Source organism: Sminthopsis crassicaudata, chromosome 3, assembly GCF_048593235.1.
Source record: "Sminthopsis crassicaudata isolate SCR6 chromosome 3, ASM4859323v1, whole genome shotgun sequence".
In the NCBI taxonomy this organism is placed as follows: Eukaryota; Metazoa; Chordata; class Mammalia; order Dasyuromorphia; family Dasyuridae; genus Sminthopsis; species Sminthopsis crassicaudata.
In genome coordinates this window covers 298700276-298721592 of record NC_133619.1, presented here as the reverse complement: position 1 = coordinate 298721592, position 21317 = coordinate 298700276, and positions in this window count along the sequence as shown.

Genomic DNA, 21317 nt, shown 5'->3' with positions numbered 1-21317 from the left:
TAGAGTGGCTTCAGGTCACTTATTCTCAGTGTTTTCCTACTGAGTCATGCTTTTTCTGCTGGTTGCAAGGAGATAAACGTATACAATTACATAATAGCACGGTAGACCTAGAGAGCTTTGCAGTGATATTTCTTCATGAGGAAGGAGGCTCAGAGCTGCTTTTGTGACCTTAAATCAGACTTTAAGACTATAAACTGCAGAAAATAAAGAAAAACCCATCCAAAGCAAAAGATGTCTAGCAAAAGAAATTGCTTGAAATTGGTAGAAATATAATAACAACAATACCCTCAACAACAATAGCTCATGTTTACATGAATATTTTTATAATTTTCAATGTAATGTCCTTTTAAATAATCTCCATTGCACAGATGAGGACACAGAATTTCAAAGATATTAATTGGTTTGAAATAGCCAACACTAAGGTTCTTAAGAACCTGCTGTGTGCCAGGTACTATTTAAGTCACTGAGAACACAAGCACAAAAGTGAGATGATCTCTTCATTCAAGTTGCTTATTAAAATGTAAAGTATTCATGTGTAAGTAAATGCAGGACATACACATGTCATAGTATGTTCTGAATTTCAGAACATTGAGACTGGAAAGCATCTAGGAAATGTAAATATTAGTTCTGATCCCATCACTTACTACTTGACTTTGGGCAAAACAGTCTACTCCAAGGGATTCAGTTTTCTCATCTGTATGATAGAAAAGTTGAAATAGATTACTCAATTAAAAAGCATTTATTAAGCACCAGTGCTTGTAGTTCAACAACCTCTTCTTTACCCTCTGATTCTTTTCTTCATGGAACCTCTGGAATTATTGACTCTTGCCATTTGTAGTTCCCCTTACTTCTAAATAAGGGCTTATTTTTTTACATTCTATTTTATTATAGCTTTTTATTTACAAGATATAGACATGGGTAATTTTTCAGCATTGATCCTTGCAAAACCTTCTGTTTCAACTTTTCCCCTCCTTCCCCCCCATCCCTTCCCCTAGATGGCAGGTTGACCAATACATGTTACATATGTTAAAGTATATGTTAAATACAATATATGTATACATATCTATACAGTTATTTTGCTGTACAAAAAGAATTAGACTTTGAAATTAGTGTACAATTAGCCTGTGAAGGAAATCAAAAATGTAGGCGGACAAAATTAGAGGGATTGGGAATTCTATGTAGTGTTCATAGTCATTTCCCAGAGTTCTTTCCCTGGGTGTAGCTGGTTCAGTTCAGTACTGCTCAATTGGAATTGATTTGGTTCATCTCATTGTTGGAGAGGGGCACAGCCATCAGAATTGATCATCATATAGTATTGTTGTTGAAGTATATAATGAGCTCCTGGTCCTGCTCACTTCACTCAGCATCAGTTCTTGTAAGTCTCTCCAGGCCTTTCTGAAATCCTCCTGTTGGTCATTTCTTACAGAACAATAATATTCCATAATATTCATATACCACAATTTATTCAGCCATTCTCTAACTGATGGGCATCCACTCAGTTTCCAGGTTCTGGCCACTACAAAGAGGACAACCACAAACATTCTTGCACATACAGGTCCCTTTCCCTTCTTTAAAATCTCTTTGGGATATAAGCCCAGTAGTAGCACTGCTGGGTCAAAGGGTATGCACAGTTTGATCACTTTTTGAGCATAGTTCTAAATTGCTCTCCAGAATGGCTGGATGTATTCACAATTCCACCAACAATGCATCAGTGCCCCAGTTTTCCCACATCCCCTCCAACATTGCACATTATCTTTTTCTGTCATCTTAGCCAATCTGACAGGTGTGTAGTGGTATCTCAGAGTTGTCTTAATTTGTATTTCTCTTATCAAAAATGACTTGGAGCATCTTTTTCATATGGCTAGAAATAGTTTCTATTTCTTTATCTGATAATTGTCTGTTCATATTCTTTGACCATTTATCAATTGGAGAATGGCTTAATTTCTTATAAATTAGAGTCAATTCTGTATATATTTTGGAAATGAGGCCTTTATCAGAACCTTTGGCTGTAAAAATGTTTTCCCAGTTTTATTGCTTCCCTTCTAATCCTCTCTGCATTAGTTTTGTTTGTACAAAAGCTTTGTAATTTGATATAATCAAAATTTTCTATTTTATTTTCAATATGATATCTAGTTCTTTTTTGGTCACAAATTTCTTCCTCCTCCACAAGTCTGAGAGGTAAACTATCCTATGTTCCTCTAATTTATTTATAATCTCATTCTTTATGCCTAGATCATGATCCCATTTTGACTTTATCTTGGTGTACAGTGTTAAGTGTGAGTCAATGCCTAGTTTCTGCCATATTAATTTCCAAATTTCCTGGCAGTTTTTGTCAAACAGTGAATTCTTATTCTAAAAGCTGGGGTCGGACTTCCGGCCAAGATGGCGGCGTGGAGGCAGACAGCTGCTTGAACTCTGTGTTTTTTCTTCATGAAGCCTCAGAATTAATGCTTGACCGGAAAAGAAACCCACAAATAATCACCAACAGAAGACATCCTTGAAATTCTCCAGAGAAGGTCTGTGTTTGCTTGGGGGAGGGGCGAACAGACTAGGCGCAGACTGAGGGGAGGCAGCCAGAGCGAGACAGGCAGCTCACACTATAGACCAGAGGGGGGAGGGGTACGATCTCTGCCATTTCTGCAAAAAGACTGTTACCCCAATGTGGCTATTCCATCTTGGCAGCAAGCCAGGAGCAGTGGAGAAGGTGTAATTACTGGAGGTGAAGAATAAAACCTCGGAAAGCTAGCATCTCTCAGGACCTGGCCACCCCCACCCAGAGTGACTCAGCGCCTTTCTTAGAGCCTCAGAGCACAGACACAGCACAGCCATTGCTGTTCTGCTAGTGCCTCGCTGCTGTCTCTCTCAGTCTGTAGAGAAAGCCTGGTAACGCCGTCCAGCCCCATTCCCCACCCAGAAACAGACCAATTGTTTCTCTTGTCAACTTGTTTTCTTCGATTCCCACTCTGACAAAATGAACAAAAAATTCAAAAGGGCTCTAACCATTGACAGCTTCTGTATGGAGAGAGAGCAGACTTAAAATATTGAGGAGACTAAAACCAGACTGTCTCCAGAGGAATCCCCTAAGAGGGATATGAGCTGCTCCTCAATACAAAAGATTCTCATAAAGGAAATCAAAAAGGTTCTCACAAGAGAGCTAGAAGAGAAATGGGAAAAGGAAAGGAAAACTTGGCAAGAGAGCCTGGAGAAGTTATCCAGAGTGGATAAAGAGCTCAAACCATTGAGAAACAAAATTAGTGAACTGGAAAAGGTAAACAACTCCAAGGAAAACAGGATTAGTGAGCTGTAAAAAGAAAACAGTTTTTAAAAAATAAAATGGATGAAATGGAAAAAATTCCATAGAAGAAAAAAACTCATTTAAAAACTCAATCGGACAATTACAAAAAGATATAAAAAAAGTGAGTGAAGAAAATACATCATTGAAAATTAGACTCGAACAAGTAGAAATGAATGACTCAAGGAGAAACCAAGAAGTAGTCAAGCAAAATCAGAAAAATGGAACAATTGAAAAGAATGTCAAGTACCTTAGTAGAAAGACAACAGACCTGGAAAACAGATCCAGGAGAGACAATTTGAGAATAATCGGATTCCCTGAAAAATCTGAGGGAAAAAAAGAGCCTGGACACTATTTTCCAGGAAATTATCAAAGCAAACTGCCCAGACGTTTTGTAAACAGAGGGTAAAATAAACATTGAAAAAATTCATCGATCACCTACTGAAAGGGACCCTAAAGTCAAAACACCAAGAAATATACTGGCCAAGTTCAAGAACCATCAGACGAAGGAAAAAATACTGGAAACTGCTAGAAAAAAAGCAATTCAGATATGGAGGAGCCACATTAGCTAGCAGCGTCCACATTAAAAGAACAAAGTGCCTGGAACATGATATTCTGAAAGGCTAAGGAACTTGGTATGCAGCCAAGAATAACTTACCCAGCAAAAATGAGAGCATCATTTTCCAGGGAAGAAGATGGACATTTAACGAAATAAATGAATTCCATCTATTCTTGATGAAAAAACCAGACCTACACAAAATGTTTGATCTTCAAATACAGAACTCAAGAGATTTCTAAAAAGGTAAAAAGAAATCTTGAGAACGATATTTCTGCCATAAAAATATGTAAAAAACACATGTATAACTGGCTAAGAAATAGACTAGTTGATCAGTGGAATAGATAGGTTCACAGGGCAAAAGAGTGAATAAAAATAGCAATCTAGTGTTTGACAAACCTAAAGATCCCAAATTTTGGGATAATAATTCATTATTTGACAAAAACTGCTGGGAAAACTGGAAATTAGTATGGCAGAAACTAGGCATGGACCCACATTTAACACCACATACTAAGATAAGATCAAAATGGGTCCAAGATTTAGGCATAAAGAACGAGATCATAAATAAACTGGAGGAACATGGGATGGTTTAACCTCTTAGACTTGTGGAGGAAGAAGGAGTTTGTGTCCAAGGGAGAACTAGAAACCATTATTGATCACAAAATAGAAAATTTTGATTACACCAAATTAAAAAGTTTCTGCACAAACAAAACTAATGCAAACAAGATTAGAAGGGAAGTAACAATTTGGGAAAACATTTTTACAGTTAAAGGTTCTGATAAAGACCTCATCTCCAAAATATACAGAGAATTGACTTTAATTTATAAGAAATCAAGCCATTCTCCAATTGATAAATGGTCAAAGGATATGAACAGACAATTTTCAGATGATGAAATTAAAACTATTTCCACTCATATGAAAATGTTCCAAATCACTATTGATCAGAGAAATGCAAATTAAGACAACTCTGAGATATCACTACACAGCTGTCAGATTGGCTAAGATGACAGGAACAAATAACGATGAATGTTGGAGGGGCTGTGGGAAAACTGGGACACTGATGTATTGTTGGTGGAGTTGTGAAAGAATCCAACCATTCTGGAGAGCAATCTGGAATTATGCCCAAAAAGTTATCAAAATGTGCATACCCTTTGACCCAGCAGTGCTACTACTGGGCTTATATCCCAAGGAAATACTAAAGAAGGGAAAGGGACCTGTATGTGCCAAAATGTTTGTGGCAGCCATTTTTATATTGGCTAGAAACTGGAAAATGAATGGATGTCCATCAATTGGAGAATGGTTGGGTAAATTATGGTATATGAATGTTATGGAATATTATTGTTCTGTAAGAAATGACCAACAGGAGGAATACAGAGAGGCTTGGAGAGACTTACATCAACTGATGTTGAGTGAAATGAGCAGAACCAGGGGATCATTATACACTTCAACAATGATACTGTATGAGGATGTATTCTGATGGAAGTGGATATCTTCAACATAGAGAAGAGCTAATCCAATTCCAATTGATCAGTGATGGACAGAATCAGCTACACCCAGAAAAGGAACACTGGGAAATGAGTGTAAACTGTGAGTATTGTTTTTTGTTTGTTTGTTTTGTTTTGTTTTGTTTCTCTTCCCAGATTATTTTTACCTTTTGAATACAATCCTTCCTTTGCAACAACAACAACAACAAAATTCAGTTCTGCACATATATATTGTACCTAGGATATACTATAAGATATTTACTATATGGGAATGCCTGCCATCTAGGGGAGGGGGTGGAGGGAAGGAGGGGAAAAATTCAGAACAGAAGGGAGTACAAGGGATAATGTTGTAAAAAAAATTACCTATGCATATGTACTCTCAAAGAAAATGTTATAATTATAAAAATTAATTTTAAAAATTAAAAAAAAAGAATCTTATATATTTTTGAAGGAAGTCAAACCACATAGTAAAATGGTGATCAGGGAGAAAGTTATAGGAATGATGGGTGGCTCCATGGAGGGTAGAATGGCACATTTTTCAGGAACAAGTACAGATAAGATCATGTTTATGAAACTGGAAGAGGATGAGGGGTGAGATGAGGTGGATACTTTCAGTGACTAAACTGGAACATTCCTGAAATTCTGTGCTGGGAAGGGTAGAAGAGAAATTGGGGTTGGGCAGGGAAGAAATTCCAAAGGTGAAAGGATTAAAACCTATAAAGAATGATCTTTGGTCTGTGCCCTTGACATTGTGAGTATTGACAGCAAAAGTTGTTCATTCCAAGTCCAAGTATAAGAATCCCTTTATTGTAGACATTGATCATATTTTCATCTGACCACATTGTGTAGGATGTTACACAGGGAAGGAGTGTAGGACAAATAAGTGGAATGGGGCTGTATTTCTGAAGGAATTCCTTATCTTCTGCCAGTATCTTGCTACTGTCCAGCTCTGGGGAAGAAAAGCCAAGGAGAGAAGGGAGACTTGTGGCTGGAGGGACATAAGGATGGATTATCTAGTTCTTTTCTCATTGACACATGTGTTCTACTCAAATGTTGTCAATAGTTCCTTTGACTTTTAGGATTTATGTAGTTTATTATGTGGGAGTTACTCAACCATTTTATGCACATTCTAATTTTTTTAATCTTTAAAATCTTTATTTTTCTTGTTTTCTTTGTGTACTTTCTTTGCAACATGGCTAATATGAAAACATTTTGCATAACTTCACATGTATAATTGTGGAGAAATAGAATTTGGAATGAAAAAAAATTTAAATCATTTAAAAATGTTGCACATAATTGGGAAATATTTAATGAAATTCTAAAAATTTAGACTTTTTACTTCCATGAAATATGTGGTCAGCTTAGTAGTAGAGTGGATAGAGTACTATAAGTGTCTTTGAATTAGGGAGGCCTATTTTCAAACCTTGCCTCAGGCACTTAATAGTTCTGTGATCTGGATAAGTCATTTAATTTCTGTGTATATTATGTTTTTTCTTATCTGAAAAATGGGAAAATTAAAATAGCACCTACTTCCCAGATTGTTGTGAGAACAAACTGAGATAATATAGGTAAAGTGTTTACAAACTTTAAGGCACAATGCAAACATTAACTATTATGAAAAGGAATAAGAGTTTGTGAGTAAAGTAAAGGAAGGGCATGTGGGGTGAATGGAAAACAGAAAAGAAAAATGACTATCCCATTTTCATCACGATACTTTCCTCTGAGCACTAATCTCAATTCTTTTAAAGTGCTATGAGAACAGAAGAGAATGAAGAAGGTCAGGACAAAGTGAGAATGAAAGTGCTCTGTCCCCATTTTGTTCTAAACTAATGGATGTGTAAGAGCAAGCCAGAGTAAGAAACCGAACTAGCATTTCTTAAGGCTTGACTATTTTTAGGATCTGGAGCGATACTGGGGAAGAAGCAGGGGAAGAAACATGCAACATTTATGTAACAGGTTTTTCAAGGATCTTGAAAGGGAAGTTTTATATTTAATGAAATTGTTAACTTGGCACTGTAAGATTAAAATAGAAGTAAGGGTGTTTTGGTATCTTTTTGTTTGTGCCTTAAGAAGCATGGACTCGAAGAAAGGGATCATAGAGATTGTCTTAGTAGAGCCCATCATTTTATAGATGAGGGCAACTTGGTGGTAGAGGGGATAGATCACCAGACCAGGACCTGAGTTTAACTCTGACCTCAGACACTTATTGGTTGTGTGATCCTGGGCAAATCACTTCACTCTGCCTCAGTTTCCTCATCTATAAAATGTGCTGGAGAAGGAAAGGAAAGTCATTCCAGTATCTTTGCTAACAAAACCTCTAATTAATTTACAAAGAGTTAGATATAATTGAAATGACTCAATAATAACAATGCATATTTGAGAACAGTGAAAGGCTCAGTGATTTGGCAAAGTCAATTGATAAGTCAATAAGCATCTTTTAAGCCTCTATATTATGTTCCAAACACTATGCTGAATAACACAAAGTAACCCAAACTGGTTCAGTGGCAGAGCTGGCATTAGAACTGTAGTTGTCTGATTTACAGACTGTTGCTTTTACTTTATTTGAGATTAAGAAGCTATATACAGACTGAGTTAATCTACTGAACTTGACATATAACTATTGCATCCATAGTTTATTTTCAAAACTTTCCCAATAAGTCCCCATTCTATTGTCATTTCTAATGGAGACTAGAAGTAATCATTTAGTATATGATGGAGCTGGAGGCAAGAATCAAGGTCTTCCAAGACCTGAGGCATTTTTGCTTCTGTTCTTCAGAGCAGCTTTTTCTTCAGGACACTCTGGAATCCAAGCCATATGATCCATCCTTATAAACTTGCCAGAATTTCCAAATTACTTTTGTTCCTCTTCAAATAATCACTTGAAATGTTTTATACTTGTTTTAACAACACTATCATTCCTCTACAATCCATCAATAAACAATTACTAGACAGCTACCTTGTGGCAGCTACTTCTGTAAACTCCGAGGATGCAAAAAGAGGCCTCAGGAGCTCACAATGTAATCTTAATTTAATTCCTTAAAACTTATTCTCTCTCTCTCTTTTTTTTTAAATTAAATTTTAGTGGTTTTTATTTTTTTTTTGATTAACAAGCTTTATTCTCTCCTGAAAAAACAAAACAACTTTATAGCAAATACATACATACACACATACATACATATATGTATATATATATATGTATGTATGTGTGTATGTATGTATTATACAAAATCAGGCTCCATGGCAAGTGATATGTTCTATGGAAAAAGAACTGGAGCGAGCCAGACTCTCTTTGGCTTTTTGTTAGTTGTATGTCTATGAGCAAATCATTTAATCTCTCTGGGTCTTAATTTCCTTAGCTGCGAAATGAAAGAATTGTACCATATGATTTTTAAAGATTCTTCCCAGCTCTAATTTTATATTCCTTAAGTCTTTTATTTAGCAGGTTAATAATTCTCTGTCTCACTGAACTATTAATTTTCTGTGATTTCCAGCCTCTTCCTTTTATTCTGGCAGTGCTTATCTTAAAAGATGGAACTCAGAGCAAAAAAGTTCTTTGGACATGATCTAAACAGTGCAGTGAGAAATGGGGTCAACATCTTCTTAATCTGTGACCATCTCTAATGCTTTATTATGGACCCTCTGTCCACTATCATGGATGACAACACTTTCTATGACTTAGTAGATAGTCTTTAATTGTTGTGGCTGAAAATTTTGGCTTAGTTTCTCCCACCTTAGCTTGATGGGCAGGTATGCTGTCACCAAAGATGTAATTGAAGCCTTAAGTATAATACTAGCTAGCCTTATATAGCACTTTAAGGTTTGCAAAGTGCTTTACAAAAAACTGATTTTATTCTCTCAACAACCATGAAGAAACTGTGGCAGATGGGTGTTAAATGATTTGGCCAGTCACACAGCTAGTAGAGGTCTGAGCTGGAAGTAGTACTCAGGACTTCCTGACTCTAGGTCCCCATACTCTATTCACCCTACCACTCAACTACAACTGTATAGAACCTACTATTGTTCCTAATTTTTGAGAAACTCAGTTGTGTCTTATCTTAAACATCAGAGGAGGAGGTTAATGGAGATTGCTTACTTCTGGCATTTCCCTGCTTCTCTAACAAGTGTTTCATGTGTAACACAGACTTCTTGGGTGAAGGGGTAGAAGTCCAGATTCAGACAGTCAAGACCCAGATAAGCAGCTGTTGGTCACTTAGCTCTCAGTCCCTTTCCTTCTTCCCTCCCCCTCTCCTGCCAACTCTAAGTACTTTATCTATCCTGAAATATAACTCACTCAATCTTGGGCTCAGCCCCCACTTATTTGACTAATGCCCTTCTCTAATCCCTAGGATTATTCATTTATCCATTTCCATTCATGGCCTTAATTTAAACACACCTTTCAAAATGATTCACAAGCTCAGAATATTTAAAAAGATAGAAGGGAATAGTAGATAGAGTATTGAGATTTGAATGAAAAAGACCTGGGTTTCAATCCTGATTTAGACATTTACTAATTACTTTTCCCCAAGGAAGTCACTTGAACCTCTCAGGCTCAAGTTCTTCTTCTATAAAATAGGGATAATAACTTCACCTACATCATGGGAGCTACTGCAAGGAGTCTGTGATAAAATGTATATGCTTTGCTAATCATAACATACTATATCATCAATTTCCAGAATGAGCTCCTTTCAAGGCAGAAAGCCCTATTTGTCTGCAGTCTGTTTCCCTTCTCTCCAGGCTGATATCAGCCCAATTAAGTACTGCTAGAATCAACCAAAAAGCATGTCTGCTTAAACACCAGGCACTGGGCTAAGTGGTAAGTATACAAGGACAAAAATGAAATAGTTCCTACCTTTAAGAACCTTATATCTTAGTAGGGAGGTAATATATGCATAAATATAGACAAAATATACACATAATAAATTCATGGTGAGGTTTTTTCTTTGGGGGGAGGAGCACTAGCTCTGGATGGGAAGTTAGAAATTGTATGTTGAACAGAATTCTGAAGGAAATATGTTTCTAAGATGAGGTAGGAGTATGTGTGGGCAACTAAGTGGTATAATGGCTAGAGTGCCAGGTCAAGGAGACCTGAGTTAAAATCTTGTCTCAGACACTTACTAGCTGTGTGATCCTGGGCAAGTCACTTAATAACCCTGATTGCTTCACAAAGAAAAAAAGGAAAAGAAAGTTAGGTTGGATTCAGGTGGAAGGGCTTTAGAAGCCATTGGAGTTTATTAAGTGGAGGAGTGACAGGCATTTTAGGAAAATCATTCTGGCAGGTATTTTTAGGATGGATTAGGCGGATGATAAAAGTCTGGAGAAAGGAGAACAATCAGAAACCTCTTGCAATAGTCTAGGTAAGGTGTGATGAAGGCCTGCATTAGGGTGGTACATACAAAAAAGAGGACAAATTGTGGACATAGAAATGACAAGAAAGACAAAATAGAAATGACAAGATAATGGCAATACACTGGATATATGGGATGAGTGAATCAAGCATATTGCTGCAGTTACAAGCCTGGATGACTAGAAGGATTGTGGTATGCTTAAAAGAAATGTCCTCTTATAAATCCTTAATGTCTACCAGTGTGCAAGATAAAGTATTTATTAAGTGCTTACGGTGTCCCAGATTTCAGGTCAAACACTGGACATAAAACTACAAGGAGGTGAGATAGTCCCTGCCCTCAAGAACTTGCATTTTAATGGCAGAAGACTAGAACTAAAACAAAACAAAACAAAAACAAAACAAAAATAGCTGGAAGAATGAATAGATATATGTGTGGAGATGGTGGGAAAGTGGCTTAGAAGCCTGGTTTTATGGAAGGATAAGGTAATGATTTACATATAGGAGCTAAGAGTTTCAATAGAGGAAGAGAGGAGATGAATTTGATGTCTGAAGTACAGGAAGCATAGTATGGAGATGGCTAGGAATTGATGTGATGGGCCTTCCACTAAATCTCTTAATGGTACATAGATTTTATCAGCTGTTCATCAGTGGAGAATACCATGTGTTTATTAGTCATTCCTCTTTCAACCTACATGATCTATTTTTCTGTGTCTAATTTTCCAGTTTGTCTCTTCAAAGCTCATCTCCCTCTGCCCTTTATCTCTTTAATAGTGGTGATAGATTGATAGATTGATCCAATCTATTGTATTAGCTTTTTTAAGGGAGGGGAAGCAATCATAGTGTAATAAATTGTTATAAAGATGTCTTTCCCTATCAGATATGCAACTGATTTTGTTTTTTAGAAATAAATGTAAGACTTTACAAAGATATTTTTTCAATTTTCTCTTCTTGCTTTCAACTTACACTTTCAGCCTTTTGATCTCACTATACCCTGGGGTGTTGCAAAAACAAAGTTAAAAATTGCTAACTAATGCCAGTTCATATTGAATATCAAGTTATTCTAGGGCCTTGAGGATTGCCCAGTGCCATTGAAATGAATTGTTTAGAAAGTAAACCAAAAGTTGTAAAAAGGGCCCCCCACGCTATATGAATTGTTCTATTTTTTCATGAATATGAATGGAGATATACAAAATGAAATCGTGCCCTAAATGTTCATTTAGTTATCCAACTACATCATTTGCTTGCATAACCTAGGTGATGCCATTGGAAGAAAAATATATTTGAAGATTTAATTAGGAAGCTTGCGCAGATGTGATAGAATTATTTAAGCTGATGTTAGCTTCTTCAGTCACCCAGTTCCAGTCCTTGCAATTTTTATATGTATATGAGAGGAAGAATTTACTAAGATTAAAAAAGGTGGGGTGAAGAAAGATTGAGGTCAATGGCAAAGAAGAACACAGTGACCAAGTCTTCCCAGATTCAAGAAAGTAAGAACTTTGAATTCCTTTGTATGTGAGAGGTTTTGGAAAAAATTAAAAACAAAAACAAAAACAAAAACAAATGAATACATTAATTGGGAGTGGTGATAAAACTTGAATATTAAGTGCCCTTTCTCCCCAGTAAATTCGGAGAGTTTGTGTGATAAAGACTTCTCCCCTCCCCCCATCCAATTCCATGATCTAGATGCATGTAGTAATTATATGGCAGGTACAAGACATTTTCCTTTACATCCCTTTAAGTAAACTTGTCTTCCTGAGATGGATGAAAAATTAAGCTAGGATGGAGACTTTACTGGCAGCCTTTTATCTATTTTTCCTTTCATCTAAAATATGTTACTTCAGATGTTGATATGGATTTGGGCATTAAGTGTTTTATGCATCATGCCAATTTACAGTGAAAACCAGTTCAAAAGACAAGAATGTATAAAAGAAAGGGGAGGAGGTACCTCTTCTTCCTTTAGGCTATCTCAGATAAGTTTGCAAAATTTCTTCCCCATTTTTGTATGACATAGTCATATCCCTTGTCAAAACATAATAGAAGGGCAATTGCATAGCTTATGTGATGGATGGGATGGGGAGATTAGCAGAGGGACCTCTCTGCTTTTTTTTATATTTGCCAATATCAAAGATACAACTTTCCAATATACTGTGTAGCAGCTAACTGGTGTACCTGTCACAAGTCTCTCCCCATTTTTTCCTTCCCTTTTCCAGTTTTCTTATATTTTACCCATCATCACATTCATTGTTACACAAATTGTCCTTCTTGTTCTTTGGATAAGACATTTCACATTTATTTGAGTATTTTCACTGGCTGTACTCATGTCAGGTAGTGTGCTAAAACATTGGTATACAAAGAGAATTAAAAGATGATTGCCATGTTCAAGGAGTTTAATGGAGGAGAAAATATGCAAATAACTAAGTCAGAAAAAGGATAAATTGGAGATGGTCAATAGAGAGAAGGCAGTAGCATTAAAGGGGATCAGAAAAAAGCTTCCTGCAGAAACTGGGATTTAAGTTGAGGTGTGGAAGTCAGGGAAACTAAAAGGTGGAGTAGAGAGTTCCATAGCCAGTGAAAATGCCCAGTGTTGGAAGATAAAAATATATAGTGCAAGGAACAGTAAGGACTATATCAGTCCATCAAAGAAGGGTGTAAAAAGTGATGAGATTGAAAAGTAGGAAGGATCCAGGTTAAGGAGGGTTTGGAATGATAAACAAAAGGTTTTATATTTGACCCTGGAGGCAAGAGGAAAGCACTGGAATTGATTAAGCTGGGGTGAGAATGGGGGAATGCCATGTTCAAAGTTCTACTTTAGGGAGATCACATGAACATCTGTGTGGAGGGTGGACTGGAGTGGAAAGATTTAAGGTAGAAGATCTACCAGCAGGCAATATCCAAGTATGAGGTAATGAGAGTTTGGACCAGAATTGTGGCAGATCCGAAGAGAGAAGGGAGAAAATCAAGAAATATACAGGTAGAAATAACAGAATTTGGCAACAGATTGGGTAGAGGAAAGAGGAAGGAGTTGAGAATGACCCCCAAGGATGTGAGCCTGAGAGACTGGGATGATAGTTACTTTCTTGACAGTAATAAAGATGTGTCTGTTGGATAGTAAGAGCCTATTAAATGCTTGACAACTGATTGGTGTGAATCCAGAATTTGGTAATAATGACTTCCTTTAGATACCTTAGAATAAGAGAATCTTGGAACAGAGCTTACATATTACAGATATTTTGAGTTCTTAATCTTGCCTTTTGTGCAGCCTCATGTGCCAAATGCTTTGACTATATTCTCCTGAGGTAAAATACTAGCTCCAGAATAGAAGTGGAAGCGGACTTTGGGCACTATCAGAATGAGGTGGCACGGTGCCCACCAGTAGAAAAGAGTTTTGCTTTTTTTTTTCTCTTAAAAAGAAAGCAAAAAACCCTCTCCCTATCCTTTTAGTTGACTTTCATTAACTTGTAGGGTAGGTAAATTCATTTGGGTTCTCCAATTCTGTTGGGAAAGACAAAGGTCATTTATTTGAGGAGGGATCCCAGAGATCACGGGCAACTGGAGTGGTGAATGCAGCTGGCATTCCGAAGGCAGTGCTGGGAGGTAGCCCATTCATGAAATGAGTCACCATGTCAGCTCAGACACAAGAACAAGTCCCAAGAAGTTAGCTATAATTGGAGCAAGAATTTACATAAAACTGAAGGCAAGCACGCTTGTCTTCCCCCTTAATCTAAAAACTGTCCTCGGTGGGAGATTTTCTACCCTAAATAAAGCAGATGAAGTACCAGAGGAGGAACAGCATGACCCATAGTTGGTGGCTTTTAAAAATGTTCTATTTCTCAAGGACAATTATCCTAAAATAAAGCTACAGGTTCCAACTCAGAATAGATATACATCCAGATGTGCAATAACTTCTCCCTAGCCACGATCTTACCTGGATATTTATAATGGAGAATAGCAGGAGTCAATGAGAACAGGTTTTCCATATATCTGACATCCGCCTTACATTTCCAAGTTGAAATTCTACCACTGGGAACTCTTATGAATGTTGTATTTTTCCATTTGAAATCTCATGCCCTTTTCTTTCTTTCTTTTCTTTTTTTGGCAGTCTGAGCCTCAAGACAGCTGTGCTTTTGTTGAATATGAACTGTCCTAGTCACTTAGCTTTTGATGGATCCTATTCCTATTCATTCTTGCTGGGTAGGTTGGGAAAACAGAAAATATACACTAGCTGAGCTGGGCTGACAAATACAGTCTAACCACAAGAGAGATTAGATGACTTTCTTATTCTCAGAAAATCATTTCCTCATGGGACATATCATTGACCTTTGCTTAGACCTCTTTTTCCTAGCATAAAATCTGAAGATAATGTGGTTTTCTAATCCATGTGTAGGCAGCTAAATGGTGCCAGGTTTAGAACACTGAACTGTGAATCAGTAAGACTCATCTTTGTGAATTCAAGTTATGTAAATTTTCTTTTTTTTTCCCCTTTTTTCTTCTCTTCTTCCCCTACCTTAGAGATGGCTGTCATTAGACACAAGTATGTATATATAGTAAGATCTTCTATACTTACTTCTATTTGTTAGTTCTTTCTCTAGATACAGATAGCATCTTTCTTCATATATCTTTTGTAGTTAATTTGAATATTTGTAATAGTTAAAATTGTTCATAAAATTATATTGTGTTACTTTATATAATTTTCTCTCTGCTTTTCATTCTTCATTATTTTTATGCAAGTCTATCCATATTTAAGATCATTGAGATCATTTGTTATAGCAAAGTAGTATTCTGTCACAATCATATACCACTGTTTAGCCATTCCACAATTGATGGGCAACCCTACAATGTCCAGTCCTTTGTCACCACAAAGAGGGATGCTATAAACATTTTAGAACATATATGTTCTTTTCTTTCCCCCTTAATCGTTTTGAGAAATAAATTTAGTAGTGGTATCGCTGGGTCAAAGGCATAGGCAGTTTAATAACTTTTTGGGCATAGGTAAACACGTAATAATAGTCATATTTCTTTCCTCAATCTTGGAATTCAAATTTTAAAAATTTATTTTTGCAAAAATGCATAGCTTTCACTATACCATGGCTTAGTATGGTGTTTTTGATGAGCCACATTGGAAGACCAGGAGAGCTGAGCATCAGCCCTGTGGAAAAAGAATTTGTTCCTGCTAACATGTCTGAAGAAGTAATAAACAGGGCATCCATACTGTCTAGCTGAGAGTTATTGAGGTAGAGTTGGACTGATTTAGATAGATTAAATAAATAAATCATGAACTGATTGAGAGAATTTAGTGCTCTGTCTGTTCAGCAGTAAATAAGAAACCTCTAAGTTTGCAAGTTTTACAGAAAAGTGACTGACAGCTAGGGTGAGAATATTCTTGGGGTGTATCTCCTCTATATTCAAGGGAAATGGATCAAGATGAGGGAGACAGAAGATGGAGCCCAGACTATAAGTGGGACAGAATGTGGAGAAGTGCAATTTCTGGCACAAACACATGTCTTTGGGTAACCAAACTTGGTGGTAACCCATCAAGTTGTCTTGAGGATTTGAAGTGGTAGGTCATTCTTCACTGCTTCCCTACCAGATATGGATGACTATTTTCTTCCTCCTTTTCTTCTTCCCCCTCCATTTCCTCATGTTCCTTTTTTTTTTCTCCTCTTCTTTCCTATTTCTTTCTTTCTTTCTTTCTTTCTTTCTTTCTTTCTTTCTTTCTTTCTTTCTTTCTTTCTTTCTTTCTTTCTTTCTTTCTTTCTTTCTTTCTTTCTTTCTTTCTTTCTTTCTTTCTTTCTTTCTTTCTTTCTTTCTTTCTTTCTTTCTTTCTTTCTTTCTTTCTTTCTTTCTTTCTTTCTTCTTTTTTTCCCTTCTCTTCCCTTTCCTTCTCCCCTTTCCATATTCCTTTCTGCTTTCCCAATCTTGCTGCATCACTATTCCATCACACCATTCCATCCTACCTTTTGTATCCTTATCTCAACATTCCAGCTGAAGATGTAATTTAGTAGTTGTTAGTTAATGGATTTAAGTTTCCTCTCTTTCTCCTCTCCAATTAAACATATATCCTGAAATCTGCAGAGATAGAGTGGTTTGTAATTAATGCAGATAGAATGTAAGTTTCTTGGTGAAGTGTTTTCAGTTTTTCATTATTATCCCTGATATATAACACAGTCTTTGGCACCTAGTAAGATATTTATTAACTGATTTTAAATTTCAAACTGCTGAAATAGACTTTTCTTGCTCATCTTTATCACTGTGAAACAAAAAGATATAGAGGCTTTTTATTATTTTTTACAGGCCTAACTCTATATTGATTTATTATTTCTTTGCTTATTTTATAAGCATGTACTTCCTGAAATGTAAAATCTTAAACTGAATCCTAACCTGTTAATCCTAAATCCTATATACTCATGCTTGAAGAGAAATTAAGTTTGTACATTATTAGTACAAAGTTGAATGCAATATTGATTAAGTAGAATTTTATTTACCCATTGCATAGCAATGCTGACCCAAGTCTTCAACTTTCTAAATGACTGAGCCCCAGACATTTCTTGAACTTTGTGTTTTAACTTTATTGTTACTGCAATTTGTTTTTTATGTGTTTATTTTATTCATTTTTTTCATATATTCATTCATTTTAAAATTTTTGAGCCCCAAATTCTTTCCCTCCTTCTACTCCTCCTCTGTCCATTGAGAAGACAAGTAATGTGATATTCCTTATATATTCACATTTAAGCAAAATTAATTTCCATATTGGATATGTTGCAAAAAAGCAAGAAAAATAGTGGAAAAAACCATGTTTCAATATGTACTCAGTGTTCATCAATTCTTTCTCTGGAGGTGAATAGTTTTTATCATGAGTCCATTGGAATTGTCATCATTGTTTATGTGCTAATCTTTCAGTTTATTATTGTTATCATATTATTATATATTTTCTAGCTTTTACTCACTTCATTTTATCAATTTCTCAGGTTATCAGTTTTCTGTTTGGCTCTCTGTTTTTATGTTGTTTTCTTCTTATTTAGTGCTCTAAACAGGGTTCAAGGAATATGGTTGTTAAATACTTTCTGGGAATGTGCTGATCTTGCAGGATCTGAATTTTACTTTCTGCTGGAGAGTCCTGGAAACCATTGGTGCGTCTGAAGTTGGTATTCTCAAAAAAGTCTGCAGGTCTCATTGGTTTGGCCACTTGATGCTTATTCTTCAGCCTCAGAGAATCACTTGGCTAGTAATCCCCTAAGCCCAGCCTATCAGCAGGTTACATGGAATATAAGCAGTACATGTCATCACAACCATCAGAAAGACCTACCCCATTGCTCATTATTGTTTCCATATACCTAGCCAGCTTCTGAAGTTATGCAACTAGCCTGGAGTCTGGATTGCATGACATTACAGCAGCCTTTGATGAATTCTGCCCTTACTGTTCTAAGGCACATATCTCTTCTCTATAGTTTATAGCATAGGGGAGAAAGGCTTATATGTAGCATTTCTTGTTGACAGGGTGAAGGAGATAGTGTTTAAACCTATTTATCCTGAGTATTTGGAGATTGAGGAGGATGCTAACAAACACAGATTACTTTCAGTTGCCTTTTCCCAAATCTCTTCCCTTGCTCCACCTCTAGATTAGCTCTGTTCCTGTTTATCCTGTCTATTTTTTCTATACTTTAACATGCACGTTTATCAAGCTGCCTCTTTAACTGTGTGAGCCATGGCCAGCTTCAAAGCCATCTGCTTATAACTGGAAAGCAAAGCCTGAGCCATTCAACCAAATTCCAACTTTTGGAGGAAAGAGCTTCCTTCCCTTTTCACTCTTAGCTTCTGGGATGTGCATAGGACAGTGAAGGAACTTGCAGTGAATTCTATTTAGCATAAGGGATTTAGAACAGGGACCCTCTGAATTTACAGGATCATTTTAGGATTATGGATTTAGAATTAGAAGGGACCTTTGAGACCATTTAATTCAACCTTTTCATTTCACAGATGATAAAATTGAATCAGAGAGGGAAATGTCTTGGGATGAGGACATACAGGTAGTAATTAGGAAAAGAGAGATGGTAACCTTTGAAGTACTTTAACTAAAAATCCAGCACTCTTTCCATTGTTCCATACTGTTCTATTTTTTTTTCTTTGTATCCTTCCTTGGTGCCTGATTAGTAGTGTGGTGTGCTAGAGAGCAGACCAATTTAAGAATCAATAAGACCTAACTTCAAATTTTGCTCCTGATACATGCTAGTTATATAATCATGGGCTAGTCACTGAAACTCTCAGTATTCCAAGGACCTCATTAAGATTATATATAGATTATTACCAGTTGGCATCAGAAGCTGTAGTTCCCAATTCTGATGAAATCACATATTTTAGATTTCCCTCTTCCCAACTCCTAGATCTCCAGGCTCCAGTATGGTAACTTGTTCATAGATCCATGCTTAATGGATCTTCTTCTATCCTTCATTGGAATGGAATTGAGGATTTTATACTTTCTTTCCAGTTGAAGAGATCATTTCTATAAGCTATGTCACCAGAATCTATGCCCTAGATTGCCATTGGTTTGAGAAACTGCCTGATATTTTTTTAAAAGAGGTCATCCAGCTACATGGGCTGGCGCTGCAATTGTTTCAGAGTACAACTCACCATTGGCTACTCATTTCTGATATTGTTTGAAGGAGTTCTTATTGACAATAGCTGCCTTCCTCTGCATAGTGGGAATTGGAGTGAGTGGACTTAGTTCAGAAATAATTTCTATGATAACTTCCCAAACCTTGTAGCAAGATTGTGTTCTCCACTTAGTTATTGATTGAGTTTTCTAAGATAAAAAAGTTTATTTTGCTTTGGGAGGTTGTCTTTTGTTGTACCTCATTTAAGTATAATATTTATCCCTTGAGCAAATGTCATTGTTAACTACGTGGAAGAACTGTCTAAGTATATATATATGAATATATATATTTATGTATTTATATATATATATATATACAAATATGTATTTATATATATATGCAAATATGTATTTGTATACATATTTGTGTGTGTATATATATATATATATATATATATATATATATATATATATATATATATCTGGCCCTTAGAAGTGCATTAGAGTAGAGTCCTTGGACTACATTAGACATGCCAAATATCTTGGTAATTATCAACCAACATGGCAGAGGTTGGGTGTACCCTTGTGAAAAAAGAAACAATTCTTATTCTGATTTCACACATTTCCCTATATAGTAATTATTAAGGTATTGGAACCTTTGTTTTTGGGATGGCTTACAATCAATAATGGGAATCCTATCATTTATACTCTGAAGTTTCAAATGCTTAATGAACCTGGCACACACATTATATTTCCCAATTAAAATCAATGTACCTGCTAATTCTACAGTCAGCAGAATACAGGTGGCCCTTACATTGCTCATATAACAGATGAAGGGAAATTTATCGTCTAGGAACTCTTGAAATGTAGAAATATTGGGAGACACTGGTTTTATCTGGTTGATTGGAAAGGTCCTTGGAAAAAAGATTCAAAATGTTTGTTTCTTGACTTGTAGGGTCATTTTACTGGTGATACTTACATAAGCTCCAACTTATACCCTCCTCATGAGCATGGGGTTCTTGGGAATAAGGATTCTCAGAGTATCTGACTTGATAGAGTCACATTTCTCATGAGGTTCTGTAATGACAGCCATGGAATGTCTGGCAGCCTTTGTTTCTACTGCTGTGGGACAGGGTGACTATGAAGAAAACTGAAGACAAGGGAGATTTAAGAGAGGGACTTAGCTATATGCAGGGAACCTGTGCATTCTTCCATGATGACTACATGGGGAAAGACTCTGAGATCTGTACTATTTGGCCACGTAGGGGAAATCTTTCTCTTCTCCTCCCTTGACATTGACTATTGTGAGAGCAGTAGAGATGGTTTAATTAACTATCTGAAAAGGTATGGAGATGGCTGCTTCTTGGAGGAGACCCCAACATCAAGTCACAGTCTGATTGTGGCGCTCACATCATTTTTGGAGAGACAAACAGAAAGACACTAAATGCCTGAGACACCTTTATGTACTGGACCCTGGTCACTTGGAGAAAGAGTGGAAAATACCAGGATAAATACCTTGCCAGCTTCCTCAGGGAGACATTGGGGCTGATGAAACTTCCTCTTAAATTAATCTGACTATAGAGAGGGTCTTTTCTGTTTATTCTGAAAAAAACCCCCAAACCTTGTGTTGGAGAGAAGAGGAATTTTAAAGTCATTTCTAGGACCTAAAATTATCTCCCCTTTTCCAAGAACTGCTTTCAAATATCTTAATTTGTCACACTGGCCCCATTTTCCTCAATCCTGTTTTTATTACTCCCTATCTTATTGCACTAGATTTCTGATTAAAGTTTTAGGAGTCATATTTTATAAGTGAATCAATGAAGCACATAGGCAATGACAACATTAAGAGGAGTGGTTTTCCTTTTAGAATAGTATTTGGGCCAAGATATGATTAAATAACCACAGAAAGCAACCCTCAATCAATGAGACAAAGCAATAACCCACAAAGAAGCAGAACTATGGGAACCGAGGCAGTCAGCTTTCTGAGAGTTGGAGAGAGCTTGGGCAGAAAGCCTGCTAGCATTGGGTGATATGCATGGTAAATGAGGGTGAAC